This window comes from Giraffa tippelskirchi, chromosome 12 (assembly GCF_054371585.1).
Source record: "Giraffa tippelskirchi isolate mGirTip1 chromosome 12, T2T-mGirTip1v1.2.pri, whole genome shotgun sequence".
NCBI classification, from domain to species: Eukaryota; Metazoa; Chordata; class Mammalia; order Artiodactyla; family Giraffidae; genus Giraffa; species Giraffa tippelskirchi.
The window spans coordinates 134722149-134735582 of record NC_137286.1 but is presented as its reverse complement, the minus strand read 5'-3'; positions in this window follow the sequence as shown (position 1 = coordinate 134735582).

The window sequence follows — 13434 nt, the reverse complement described above, 5'->3', positions numbered from 1 at the left end:
TCTCGACGGAATGTAAGTGGCTCATCTATGGGGTTAATTGTGAAGGAAAAGAACAGAAAAAATAATAAAAATTCTGGAAATTATAGCATCAAAGATTGTGTGAAAATGGTGAGCTGTAATTAAAAATTTGAGAATGTTTCACTGCCTGGGAATCTGTATCTGCTGTTGGATCTTTAACATCTTTGGAGATTGATTATCATTGGAATTAGAGTCAGCTGCTGTCAGGTGAATGGCAAGAGGCTAATTATAATTGCAATCCCAGACTATTTTTTTTCATCAAGCCATTAACCAGATCCAAATAAGGTCTATTTATCTAAACTGTTAAACCTAAGAAAGACAACCGCTACATCCTCTACCCCTACCTCTACCCTGGAGATTGTATATTTACTGAACAAAATTTAAAGAGCAAACATAATTAGGCCCTTTCATCACTCATCACTGTTCCCAATTCAACTAACAGAAATTTGCATCCTTAGCCCTAATTAAAGAGTTCATTTCTAAAAGTAACAGGCATGGCTGAGATCACAACCCTGGGGTCCAGCTACCAACATGTCTCTTTTGTGTTGGGTTAAATGACCGCTGACCCACCAGCAAGAAACATGGACTTCCCATCAGGGCTTCCCTTTCTTGAATGACTCAGCACTGCTGAGACTTACGCAGTCTTCAGTCTGACTTTATCTGGGAGGAAAAAGGCACTGGTAATTCAGCAGTTATTTTTACTGTTACTTCTCATGACACCTCCCTACCACCCGTCCCCCGCCCCCCACCCCTCCCTTCCCCTTGCCATGGCTCCTGGATGGATTTTGAAAATGGGTTGTAAACAGTTCACAGGTTGCCCTGGTCATCTCTGAGCTAAAGGATCTGTGCACTGCTGTCCCTTTCCCTTTAAGAAGGGGCCTCCTTAGGATGCCGAGGTTGGCCCAGTTCTTCCGGTGCCACACACAGGCATCTCCCGGGTACCGGTTGCCCCAGGAACATGGAATTTGGCATCCAGCTAGTCTTGTTTTTGAACTCACTGTCCCCTTTCTTTGCAGAGGGAAAGGATTATCTCCCGTCCAAACCTGGCAGCTTTTCCTTTGCGAACCTTAGAACTCTGCATCATGACCTGAGAGGTCAGGAAGACGGGGAGGATTAAACCGCAGGAGGGCAGTAAAGAAAGAGCCTGGGGAGGCCTCTTCCCAGCTCATCAGAAACTCAGCACAGAGCCTCCTTGCCACTCCTGCACTAACTTAAATGATTAGTATGTGAGAAGAGGGAAACAAGGCAAATCAGAAGCACTTCACATCAGTGGGCAAAGCATATTTGTTATTAATCCCCATATTATGGAGGGCAGGCCGTTTTCAAGTTTAAGGGCTTAAGTTTTTGAACAGTTGCTTTAACTATGTGTATTTATATGAACACTTTCATAATCTGTTTAGATATTCTGTTGTATGTCAAGAAAGGGCCACGTTTTATAAAACAGTTCAGTGTTGTCACAGATAATCTTTGGCTGCAAATGACTCCAGCAAGTACATGTGCTTCTTTTAGGAATCAATATGATCCTGTAAAAAAAAAAGCAAGACAGGGCATGGGGAGAGAGCCACAGGTGTGGGTAGGGAGACAGGAGACTGAAATCCAGCCCCAAGTCTTCCATTTGCTGGCAGAGTGATTTGGGGTAACCAACCTGACCTCTCCAAGGTTCATTCTGCCAGGTTGGCATGGGAGGAGGGTATTAAATGATCTTCAAGACTCCACTGAACTAAAGAGGAGAAGCTACATGATAATAACCGAAAGAATGCTGAACTAAGAGGCAGAAAGTTGGGTCTAAATTCTCTTTCTAATGTTTACTGGTTCTAGACGTTGGCCAAACTATATATATATATATACATTCTCTGACACTCCAGTTTCTTTCACAAAGCAATGATAGTGCATTATTCATAGGTTGGTTGCAAGGACTGAGTTGGGTAACTTGTGTGAAAACACTAAAAGCGGTGCTGGCATATAGATGTTCAGCAGTCATTCACTGAATCTTCACGAGTGAATCTGAAGTTCATGGTTTGTGATTATAAAAAGGACTGGAGGACTGTTTCATTTCCATGAGATTGTTGCCTTACTTACCTTCAGAAACTTTGGCTGACAAAGGCAAATATAATGTAAAACAGAGGATAAACTATCAAAAGGTTAAAATGAAACAAAAGGAGAGAGGAATTGATAATATCTTTTTTCCGGACATAATTTAATTATAGAGCAGGACATCAAATCTAGCTTGGAGTTTCTTGATAGCTAAATAAAATGTAGGAATAATATATCAGCATTTACAGTTAGCCATTGAACCTTTAAGAAAACATGCAACTCGTGTAGAATTTGGTTTGTAGTATATAGTTGATCATGCCAGTCCTTACATCATTATAGAGGAAATGCTGATAACCTCAGGCAGTGTCTTCATCTGTAGTTTGATAATTTATTGTGAACTAAAAAGCTCAAAAATGGAGTAAAGATTTTTATTCATTTGTTTTATTTTAGGGTTCAGAGAGTGGGAAAATAAGATTGGTTTCAAAATAAAATGATAATAAACCGGCACTGGTGTTGGAAATAAAGAGAAAAGAATGGATACAGATTGTGTAATGTGAATGACTTCCGCAAGAGTCACATACACTTATATTTCCATTTAAAACTGTCAGTGTGCAATATAAAGCTTATCTAGCCATGCATTTTGTTTGTAAGACACGTCATAGACTCCTTGAGTTTAGGAATGCTAGACAGTGTTTCAGCTCTACGCTTAGGGACCATTAAACAGCAAAATCACCAACAAAAAAGCACAAAAATGTGAACAGCATGACACTAAATAGACTGCAAAAAGGATTGCTCTTGTTGTTGCTTAGTTGCTAAGTCGTGTCCAACTCTTTTATGACCCCATGGACTGTAGCCCGCCAGACCCCTCTGTCTGTGGGATTTCCCAGGCAAGAATACTGGAGTGGGTTGCCATTCCCTTCTCCAGGGGATCTTCCTGACCCAGGGATTGAACCAGCTTCTTCTACATTGCAGGCAGATTACACTGAACCACCAGCGAAGCCCTGCAAAAATGATGCTCATTCATAATCGGAGAACTGAAATGAGAGAGCAGGGCATCATCTTGTTCGACCTCAGCTGGGATGTGTGCTCAAGAGACTCTTATTTTTCACTGCTCCATGCATATGCATGTCTGTGGATAACAGTAGAAGTGCCTGAGTATTGGTTTGGGACTAACAAATTTTAGCAAGTATACAAATTTGCAGATATGGTATCTGCAAATCATGAGGATTGACCATGCTGAGGAGAAAGTACAAAAACATCAGCTAGGTACTTAATTCTAATATTCAATGTAGATTTTGCAAACACCAGAGTTTGGTCTATTTGGGGAATAAAACAGCAAATGAAAGTGAAAAGATACACTATACGAAGTGAGTGCGTGGCATGTTGCATCCAATTCTTATGAGAATGAAAATCACAGTTATAATGACAGAGCCAACAGAGGTTTCTGTTGTTTGTGTTGCTATTGTAGCTGTCATTAACAAGACATTCCACAAAATTATGTCATCTGAGTATAAGCCAATTTTTCACAGAGGTGAAAAGTGTGTAAAACAGTGTCAAAGACTGTTTCAGAGTGAATTCCTGGTGTTAATCTCAGAGTTGAATAAGCATAGCAGGAACAACTCCTGGGTCATTGGCTGGAAGAGATAGCAAGTTTGAGTTGCAATGCTTTTCTGGAGAGTTCTAGATTCTCTGGAAAGGAGGATATTAAGGGGCTCTGAGTCCTAGTTTGAAAATGTTGCTGGTGAATTTGAGGTTCTTGCTTCACAACAAAAGAATTCCGAGATGAGGTGATAGGTAAGAAGTGGATTTGTTTAGAGAGAAAACTCTGCAGAGGGGCCTGGCAGGCTACAGTCCATGGGGTCACAAAGAGTCAAATACAACTGAGCAACTGAATACACATGCATACATATTCCACAGACAACATGTGGACCACCTCAGGAGAGAGAGAGAACTTTGAAATATGACTGGTTCGTTTTTATGGGCTGGGAAACTTCACAGGCTGATGAGTGGGAGAATGTTTTAATTATTTGGGGAAAGGAGTAGAGATTTCTAGAAATTGAGCCGACACTCACTTTTTGGGTTTTATGGTTAGGCTCAGAATGGTCATGGCTCTGCTGGGACTATCATTAGCATGCTAATGTATTACAGTCAGCATATAATAATGCATTACAATAAGCATATAATGAGGTTCAAGGTCTATTGAAAGTCAGCTCTTCCACCATCTTGGACCTAAGTTGGTTCCGACCAGTTTTTGTCATGTCCTATGTCTATGTCATTCCTTTAAAGGTTGTGCCCTGCCCCCTTCCCCTCTTGTTTCAAAAATAGGGACTAGAAAGTAGGTTTAAGGATTTAGGTGATCACCTTTTTGATGATTATAAAGAGGGAGATTGCAAGCTGATTTGGGGGAGAAAGATTTCTGCTTCCACATCTGTCTTTACCAGCTGTATTTTGAATGAATGGTGTGTTAGTTACTCAATCATGTCTGACTCTCTGTGATGCCATGGACTCTAGCCTGCCAGGCTCCTCTGTCCATGGAATTCTCCAGGCAAGGCTACTGGAGTGGGTAGCCATTCCTTTCTCCAGGGGATCTTCCAGACCCAGGGATCGAACCCAGTTCTCCCACATTGCAGACAGATTCTTTACCATCTGAGACACCAGGGAAGTCCCACTGAATGAATACATATCTCAGAATCACACTAGGAATTTCTTTAGGTTAAGAGGGCTTGTGCTTCTTGGGGTAGTTTAGCCACTAAGTCGTGTCTGACTCTTGGAATGCCATGGACTGTAGCTTGCCAGGCTCCTCTGTCCATGAGATGCTCCAGGCAAGAGTATTGGAGTGGGTTGCCATTCTCTTCTCCAGGGGAGCTTCCCAACCCAGGAATCGAACCTGTGTCTCCTGCGTTGCAGGTAGATTCTTTACCAACTGAGCTACAAGGAGTTAGGGCCACTACCTCCCCATTCGTTGCCTTACATCTAGCAGTTCTTAGAACTGTATTCTCTTCTAGTTAAGCAGGCAGTTCTAAAGACCACTCTCAAAATCACTGGGCTGAAAGATAACAGTGCAGGAACAAGAGCCCCCCTTGCCCTTCATAGTTCCCTGCATCCCTTTTCTCATCCCTCTCCAGGCCAAAGGGAGAAATTTGCTGGTTATTTTTTTCCCTGCCTCACTCATAGCCTTGATCCTTTCCCTTGCACACAGCTTTTCCATATTTGGATCTTCCCATTTTGAAATAACAAAAGACTTCTTAATAATAGGAATAAGGCACACTCGGTGGGAAATTAGGCGACTAGGGATCTGGAGGTACTTAACTCTTTTCCTTTTTTCGTGCTTTACAACAGTGATTAACTCAGCACAGACCACCCTCCACCATTTCTTACTGCTTAATTAAGAAACATCTTAGAATTTTCTCCTTATTCGTTTCAGGCAGATTAGAAGGAAAAAAAATATTTTAACAGATGCTAAAGAGTCTTTTGAACGATTTGAAGATTAGGAGAATGCCTTTTATAGAGCTTCCAAAGTGTTCCCTGGCTGCTTCTGCCAGAGTTGAAAAGAATTTAGTGGCTGAGTACTTAATGAAAAAGCCAAGAATGCTCTGACAAAGAACTCCTGGGCAACTATTACTCTGGCTCCAAAGATTTATTGCAAATTAAATTTTATCCTTGTCCTTTATGATCTATCTCAGGCAGGAGGTGTAACAACATGATGAAATATTCTTGTCTTACACTGTTAATAAAAGCACACATTCATTAATATATGTGTACTGGCAGGAAATATGAAAAGGTGTGCTCCAGTTGGAAAGCTTGGATATCACATTGGCAACTTGGTAGGCAAAAGACAAGGTAAATACAATTCGAGTTTGGGGACAGGGTAATTACTGTCACCATCTGGTAACACATTCTTTATCTGAACTCAAACCTCTTATGTGTTTTAAACGCTTATTAGGCATCTTGCTAGGCAACCAACTACAGGATTAGTTTTTAAACGTTACGGGGAAAGCTTTTCAAGATTGCCTTTGTCTAGAAGCACAATATCACATCTGGCATGATCGTGATCATTGTAAAACAGAATCTTTTAATAGTATTTATTAAGCACTTTCCAAAGATGCGTAATCACCACCATGAGTTTGGTGTTCATAGTCATTAGTCAGCTCCGGCATCAATATTTGTGGAAAAGTCAGACTCAGCGAGAAACACATAATGAATGGAGAGCAAGTACAAAACACAGCATCCCTGCAGCCTACTTCTTTCCCTGATGGATGGGGACTCGGTATTTCAGTCGAGCTGCCTGGCGATTTCTGAGCACTGTCTCTCAAATACTTGGCAGGAAATATCATGAGCTAAACAAGCGCGGGGCACACAGCAGCCAAGGGGGGGCTTATGGGGGGAGATGGTATTTACTGTAATGGCCATGGCTTAGGAAATTGCCATATTCCACACTGGGTTAATAAAGGCTTAGGGCGAAGTGGAGAGTGAAGGGCAGTCATGCTGACAGGGAGCACGGAGGAAATGTCAAGCACCTTCTTCAAATTGTTGCCAAACATCAGAACTCTCCTCTCCCAGTCCCTCCCCATCCCCACAGCCAGAGCAGGGCTGGGGTAGAAAAGTATTGTGATTAGGCTAATTCAGCAGCTGGGATGGGATTTTCTGATAGCCTCTAGACGATGGGGTGCTGCACACAGAGTAATAAATAGAAAAATTTGATGATAAAGCTGTAATTCCGTCAAGAGGTTAGATGATCTTTTACGTGGGGCAGAGCCAATCTGGTTTATCTCAATGTCATCAAGACCCCCGCGAGCCTGAACGCAAACTTTGGAGTCAATATCTTGCTTCATTCGTTTCTTTAGAGTACACGGAGTTGGGGGGAGAAAAAAACCTCAGGTCTCCTTTTGATCAATTATTCTAGGCTGTATATATGTGCGTATGGGTGCTGTGCTCAGTCGCTCAGTCGTGTCTGACTGTTTGCGACCCTATGGAGCCCACCAGGCTCCTCTGCCCTAGGGATTCTCCAGGCAAGAATGCTGGGGTGGGTTGCCATTTCCTACTCCACGGGATCTTCCTGACCCAGGGATCGAAGCCAGTTCTCTTGCATCTCCTGCTGTGGATTTTTTACTGCTGTGCCACCTTATTTGATTATATACGTGGTATACATATGGCTTAATGTATATCCTCCCAGAGCTATGCATTCTCCCCATAACCCAGAGTATGTACGGGAAATATGATCTGAAAAATCTTGGCAGAGTAAAAGCATACGTGGAAATGAGATGATCACTGACCGTTTTTCAAGGACTGTGCCCACAGTGAAGTCCACGCTAGGTCATTATTTCTAAAGGCAGGCTCCCCCCTCCCCCTTCACACCACTGCATGGCAGGCAGAACCTGGCCTCTGTTCAATCAGAGCTGTGTACCTCCTCAAGTAGCCACACTGAGTTTCCAGCTCTGAGAGTTCAACATTTTTCTTTTGATGTCCAGAAATTATTCATCTTTATAACTAGAGGTTTGATCAACATCTTTGACCTACGTCTCCCCATTTGCCCCATCCTCAGCCTCTGCTAACTCCCATTCTATTTTCTGTTTTTATGAGTTCAGCTTTTTTAGATTCCATGTATGTACGTGATATGATACAGTGTTTTTCTTTTTCTGTCTGACTTACTTCATCTAGCATAATATTCTCAAGGTCCATCCATGTTATTGCGAATGGCAGGGTCTCTTTCTTTCTCGACTGAGTAATATTCTCTTGCATGCATAGACCATGTTTTCTATATCCATTCATCAATTGTTGGATACTCAGATTGTTTCCAAACATTAACTACTGTAATGACTTCAGCATTTTTCTGTATCTTCTCAATTCTACATATATGTGACCTTGGAAGACACATTTAGCTTGTCTGTGCTAAGTTTTCTCATTTATCTAATTAGGACAATAATAGTACCTACTATTTTAAAAGATATCTTAGTTTTAGAATAAAATGAATAAATATACGGGAAAGGATTTGAGCAATTTCCTATTGTTACTATTGGTGTTGCTTTCATTATTCTTTTTTAAGTTCAGTTCAGTTCAGTTGCTCAGTCGTGTCCGACTCTTTGCGACCCCATGAATTGCAGCTTTTTTAAGTAGGTATTTTTTTAAGTAGGTATTTTTTACTTTTTAAAGTAGGTATTATTATTTTCTCCTTGAGAAGAGGAATATATCTTAATTAATTATAAGCCTTCCCAAACATATGTCACAGTATAAATATATTAATTGAATTTAGCTCATTGGCTTTATCTTGCAAGTTTTGCATCATTTTTTTTGTATCATATTTTTAATTTTAGTAGAAACTTTCATCTTTATTCTATAGACAATTCAAACCTACACATTTATGCTCAGCTGATTTTTGAAGAATATCTTTAGGAACACATGCTCCTACAAAACAGAGCCTAAAGAAGACTTTGAAGGGCTGACTGATTTAATCAAAGTAAGTTCCTTTCTACCAGGGGCCTTCAGTCAAAAAGGTATCTTTTTATATGTTGGGTATCAGCAGGTGGCACTTTTTATATCACACTTTGTTCTCTCTGGAACACATCCTCCCAGATGTTAAGGGAATAGCACATAGTTTTATAAGTCCAGGGTAGCAATCTACTGGAGAGTGTTGCAAGTAGTTTGTTAGAAATAATAATTAAATGAATAACACGTGTGAATGACTATGACTTGGAGTGAATTCCTCATTATCCTTGTGATAACTTTATATCCATTGTGTGTGTTAGTCACTCAGTTGTGTCTGACTCTTTGCCATCCCATGGACTTCAGCCCATCAAGCCCCTCTGTCCATGGACTTCTCCAGGCAAGAATAATGGAGTGGGTAGCCATTCCCTTCTCCAGGGGATCTTCCCTGACCCAGGGATTGAACCTGGGTCTCCCGCATTACAGGCAGATTTTTTGCCATCTGAGCCACCTGGGAAGCCCACTGTTTCCTCGCATTCTTATATGCTCTTTTGAGCAGGAGAGAAAAGTGAGGGGTACATTTAGTGCACAGGAAATTATTGGCACCACTTGAGTGAACATCATGTGTCCTGTGTGCTAGGGCAGGAGAAAGATTGAGAGCTATGGGTTGAGAGTTATTCATCAAGAAATTGACCATGCACATGAGTGAAGAAACAAAAGGAAATGATTGTGCTTGTTTTGGGACTGCTAAGATTGCAAACAGAGAAAACACGTCTCCAATTACATCCTTCCAGGAGCAGCAAATGGAATCAGAACACAACTTCTAGGGCAGCTCCAACTGTCAGTGGTTTTGTTCACTGGCACATCCAGCAAAGTAACTGAAAAACAGTAATTCATCTGGGATCAAGTTCCAAATATGGTCCATTTTGAGGTGATTAGAGGTGGGCATTTGTAAAGCTGGGATTTATATAGTGTAATTGATGATGTCAGAGTTATTTTTGGATTCTTGATTCTGATTCCAGATGTTTTTCAATAGAAGTAGGCAGGGTGAATTTAAATGGGAAGCTTAGTTGTCAGTAATATTACCCAGTACATCTTTAGTTGGGTGGATATTTTGAAAAATTGTAAGGTGTCATGTACTTTGAGTGCAAATGGGTCTTGTGAATAACCATTATTCATACCCAGGGTGACCATGTAATTTATCACTCAGACCAGGGACACTCTCCAGAGAGTGAAAGGGGTGCTATTAATAATTACATTGGAACAACAGGTATAACTGGGACTGTCTCAAACAATTTGGGACTTTGAGACTTCTTATGTATACCTTGTGAGTGGAGAAGAGTATTCAATCATTCAATGTACACAGTTCCTCTGAGGTTTCTTGTCTTGTCTTTTTTTAAATCAGTTCTCTTTCCACAGATCCCATTGCCTCTCTCTTTACTCCAAGGTGCCTGGTGAAAGCCTTTATCACATTTATCACAGCAGTTATACACTGAGCTGTTTATGAGTTTGCTCTGTATTCCCACACTTACATTAGACCCTGTGCTTCCTGGCAACAGGGCACATGCATTCTTATCCATCTCTCTACTTATTTATTTATATTGTGGTGAAGACCACATAACATATAATTTACCATCTTAATAATTTGTAAGTGTATATAGTATAGTACATGTGCCTTCTTGTGCAACAGGTCTCTGCAGATTTTTCATCTTGCAAAACTGAACTCTTTGAACAGCGACTCCCTTTCCCACTAGACCCCACAGTCCCTGGAAATCACCATTGATATGTCTTTTAGTAGCTGCTTTGTTTCACTCAGCATAAGCTCCTCCAGTTTCATCCACTTGGTAGCATATGAAAGTATTTTCTTCTTCTTTTTTTTTTAAGGCTGAGTAGTATTCCATTCGGAGAAGGCAATGGCAACCCACTCCAGTACTCTTGCTTGGAATATCCCATGCATGGAGGAGCCTGGCAGGCTGCAGTCCATGCGGTCGCTAAGAGTCAGACACAACTGAGCGACATCACTTTCACTTTTCACTTTCATGCAATGGAGAAGGTAATGGCAACCCACTCCAGTATTCTTGCCTGGAGAATCCCAGGGACGGGGGAGCCTGGTGGGCTGCCGTCTGTGGGGTCGCACAGAGTCGGACGCGACTGAAGCGACTTAGCAGCAGCAGCAGCAGCAGTATTCCATTGTATATGTATACCACATTTTCTTATCCATTCATTCATTGATGGGTGTGTAGGTTGCTTCTATCTCTTGGCTATTATGAGTAATACTGCAGTGAACGTGCAAGTGCTAATCTCTCTTCAAGGTCCCATTTTCAATTTTCTTGGGTATATACCTGAAAGTGTGCTAATGCTGAATTAGCACACTTAGTTGCACAATAGTTGCACCATTTTACATTCCCACCAATAGTGCACAAGGATTCCAATTTCTCTGCATCCTCACTAACACTTGTGATTTCTATTTTTCTTTTCTTTTTTTGATAATGGCCATCTTGAATGAGTCCCTGATGGCTCAGATGGTAAAGAATCTGCCTGCAATGCAGGAGACCTGGATTGGATCCCTGTGTTGGGAAGATCCCCTGGAGGAGGAAATGGCAATCCACTCTAGTATTCTTGCCTGGAGAATCCCATGGACAGAGGGGCCTGGTGGGCTACAGTCCATGGTTTGCAAAGAGCCAGACATGACTAAACAAGTAACACTTTCACTTTCATCTTACCTGTTGTGAAGTATTAGCTCATGGTCATTTTGACTTGCATTTCCTTGATGATTAATGATGTTGAGCATCTTTTCGTATGCTTGTTGGCATTTCTCTGTGACTTAAGTTTTTTCTTAAGTGCCATTATTTAATGTTGTCTGTAAGGTGTCTTTCATTTGAGAGGAGGCTTTCACAGTGAAGGTTCAGAACTGACCGAAATAACGTGGAAAACATCATGTGTTGCAAATGGCAATGGCATTGGATCTCTGTTCTTTCTCTTGCTTCATTTTAGCTCTTCTGCTCCATCTTACCTCACTCTGCCTGCTTGTGGGCACAAGGAGGGGAAAAATTACAGGATTCCTCCAGTACAAGAAAGACTTTAGATGTAGGGGAAGTCTTTATTTATGTCTTTCCTGGAGAAGTATGTTTTGCTTTCATGTTTCTCATGGCTCATGCTTTCTGTCTACTAAGACACTATTTAATGTAAAATTTTCTCTTTTCAGTTAAAAATAAAAGACCCCCAGGCTTAAAAACAAACACATGCACAGAATCTGGGCTTATCTTTGGTTGTAGAAATTCATATATGATAGTTCAAACAAACAAAAATCAATGAAATCATTATGGTGTTACCGACAAGCTTTTTAATAAAGGTGTTTGGGTGAAACTTATTTGGTGGTTTAGTTGCTCAGTCATATCTGACTCCTGCGGCTGCATGGACTGTAGCCCACCAGGCTCCTCTGTCCATGGAATTTCCCAGGCAAGAATACTGGAGTGGATCTTCCCAACCCAGGGATCAAACCCACTTCTCTTGTGTTACAGGCGGTCTCCTGCATTGCAGGTGTATTCTTTACCAACTGAGCCACCAGGGAAGCCCTGAAACTTTTTTGGCTTGGTATAATTTGGGGATGTCTAAGTTTTCACATGCAGGAATTCAGTACATGCTGATCCCCATTGTGTGATTCAGGACCAGAGGTGAATTAGAAGACTCTCGGGGTATCATTCTACTGAGACTTAGCTTGGAGGATTTGCTTCTGTGTTCCTGTGGCTGAGCTACTGGGGGCTGGTTCTATAAATGAATGAGAGGTTGATGGGAGCCAGAATGACTCACAGGGAAGTCCTTAAGATTTGGTTGGATTGCGAGTGAGAGAGAGAAAAAGCAGCAGCAAGGGAGTGAATAAACACACTGAGGGGACTTTGGCTCCACTAGGCAGTGTCTCTGATTTGTAAAATAAGGATGATTAATTATTATCTGCTTCATGGAGGTGTGGTGAAGATTATGAAGGAAAATATATTTGAAAGCACCCTTGAGGGTAAACGCTTTTTGTAAATATAAGGCATTTTATGTCATGAAAGAAAAGGAAATAGAGTTTTGTAGGCCAACCTTTCCCTAACTTGATATTCACCTATCTTTGTGAAATGTCCGAAGAGTATCTTTGAAAGAGGAATAAAACCTGTAATCAGTAACCTCAATTCTCTCAGGTAAGGAAAGCAGCAACATGAGGAGGAATCCAACAACAGAAGGAGCTCTAACTCCGTGAAGAAGAGAGGCACATGGTACCCCACCATCTGGTCTTTATTTTAACAGAGAAAACTATCATGAGAACTTTGATTCAGCTGGGTCTCAGTGTCATACTTTCAAGATGCAGTCAAGTTAGTCAACAAAGCAGCCAGACTACTTGTCTGTTGGAACTGACCAATTATTGCATTGTCTTGATTTATATTTTCTGTCCACTTGACCGCCTGAATGGACAACAAATTGTAGACAAGGCTAATGCATAGGAGGGCTTCCCTGGTGGTTCAGCCGTAAAGAATCTGCCTGCTAATGCAGGAGACATGGGTTTGATTCCTGGGTAGGGAAGATCCCTTGAAGAAAGAAATGGCAACCCACTCCAGTATTCTTGCCTGGGAAATGCCATAGAGAGAGGAACCTAGTGGGCTATAGTCCATGGGGGTCTCAAAAGAGTCGGACACAACTTAGCGACTAAACAACGACAATGATATATAGGAAGATCCTCTGTGAGTCAGGCTAGGCCCTGTGGATGCCTTGCTTTCTGTAAATATGATGTTTAAGCCAACTTGACAAATAGGAGGAAAGCAGATTTAGTACATGTTTTCCTGTCCTAGACATCAAACTTTGGTTCACAATGGTTTTAAGTTCAACACTATGCAAGAAACCCAGAATCAGTCATTGGTCTACACAGGATTTTAATTTTGGAAAAAAATTAAAAAGAAAACAGAAGGCAAGTAAATGGTACTACAT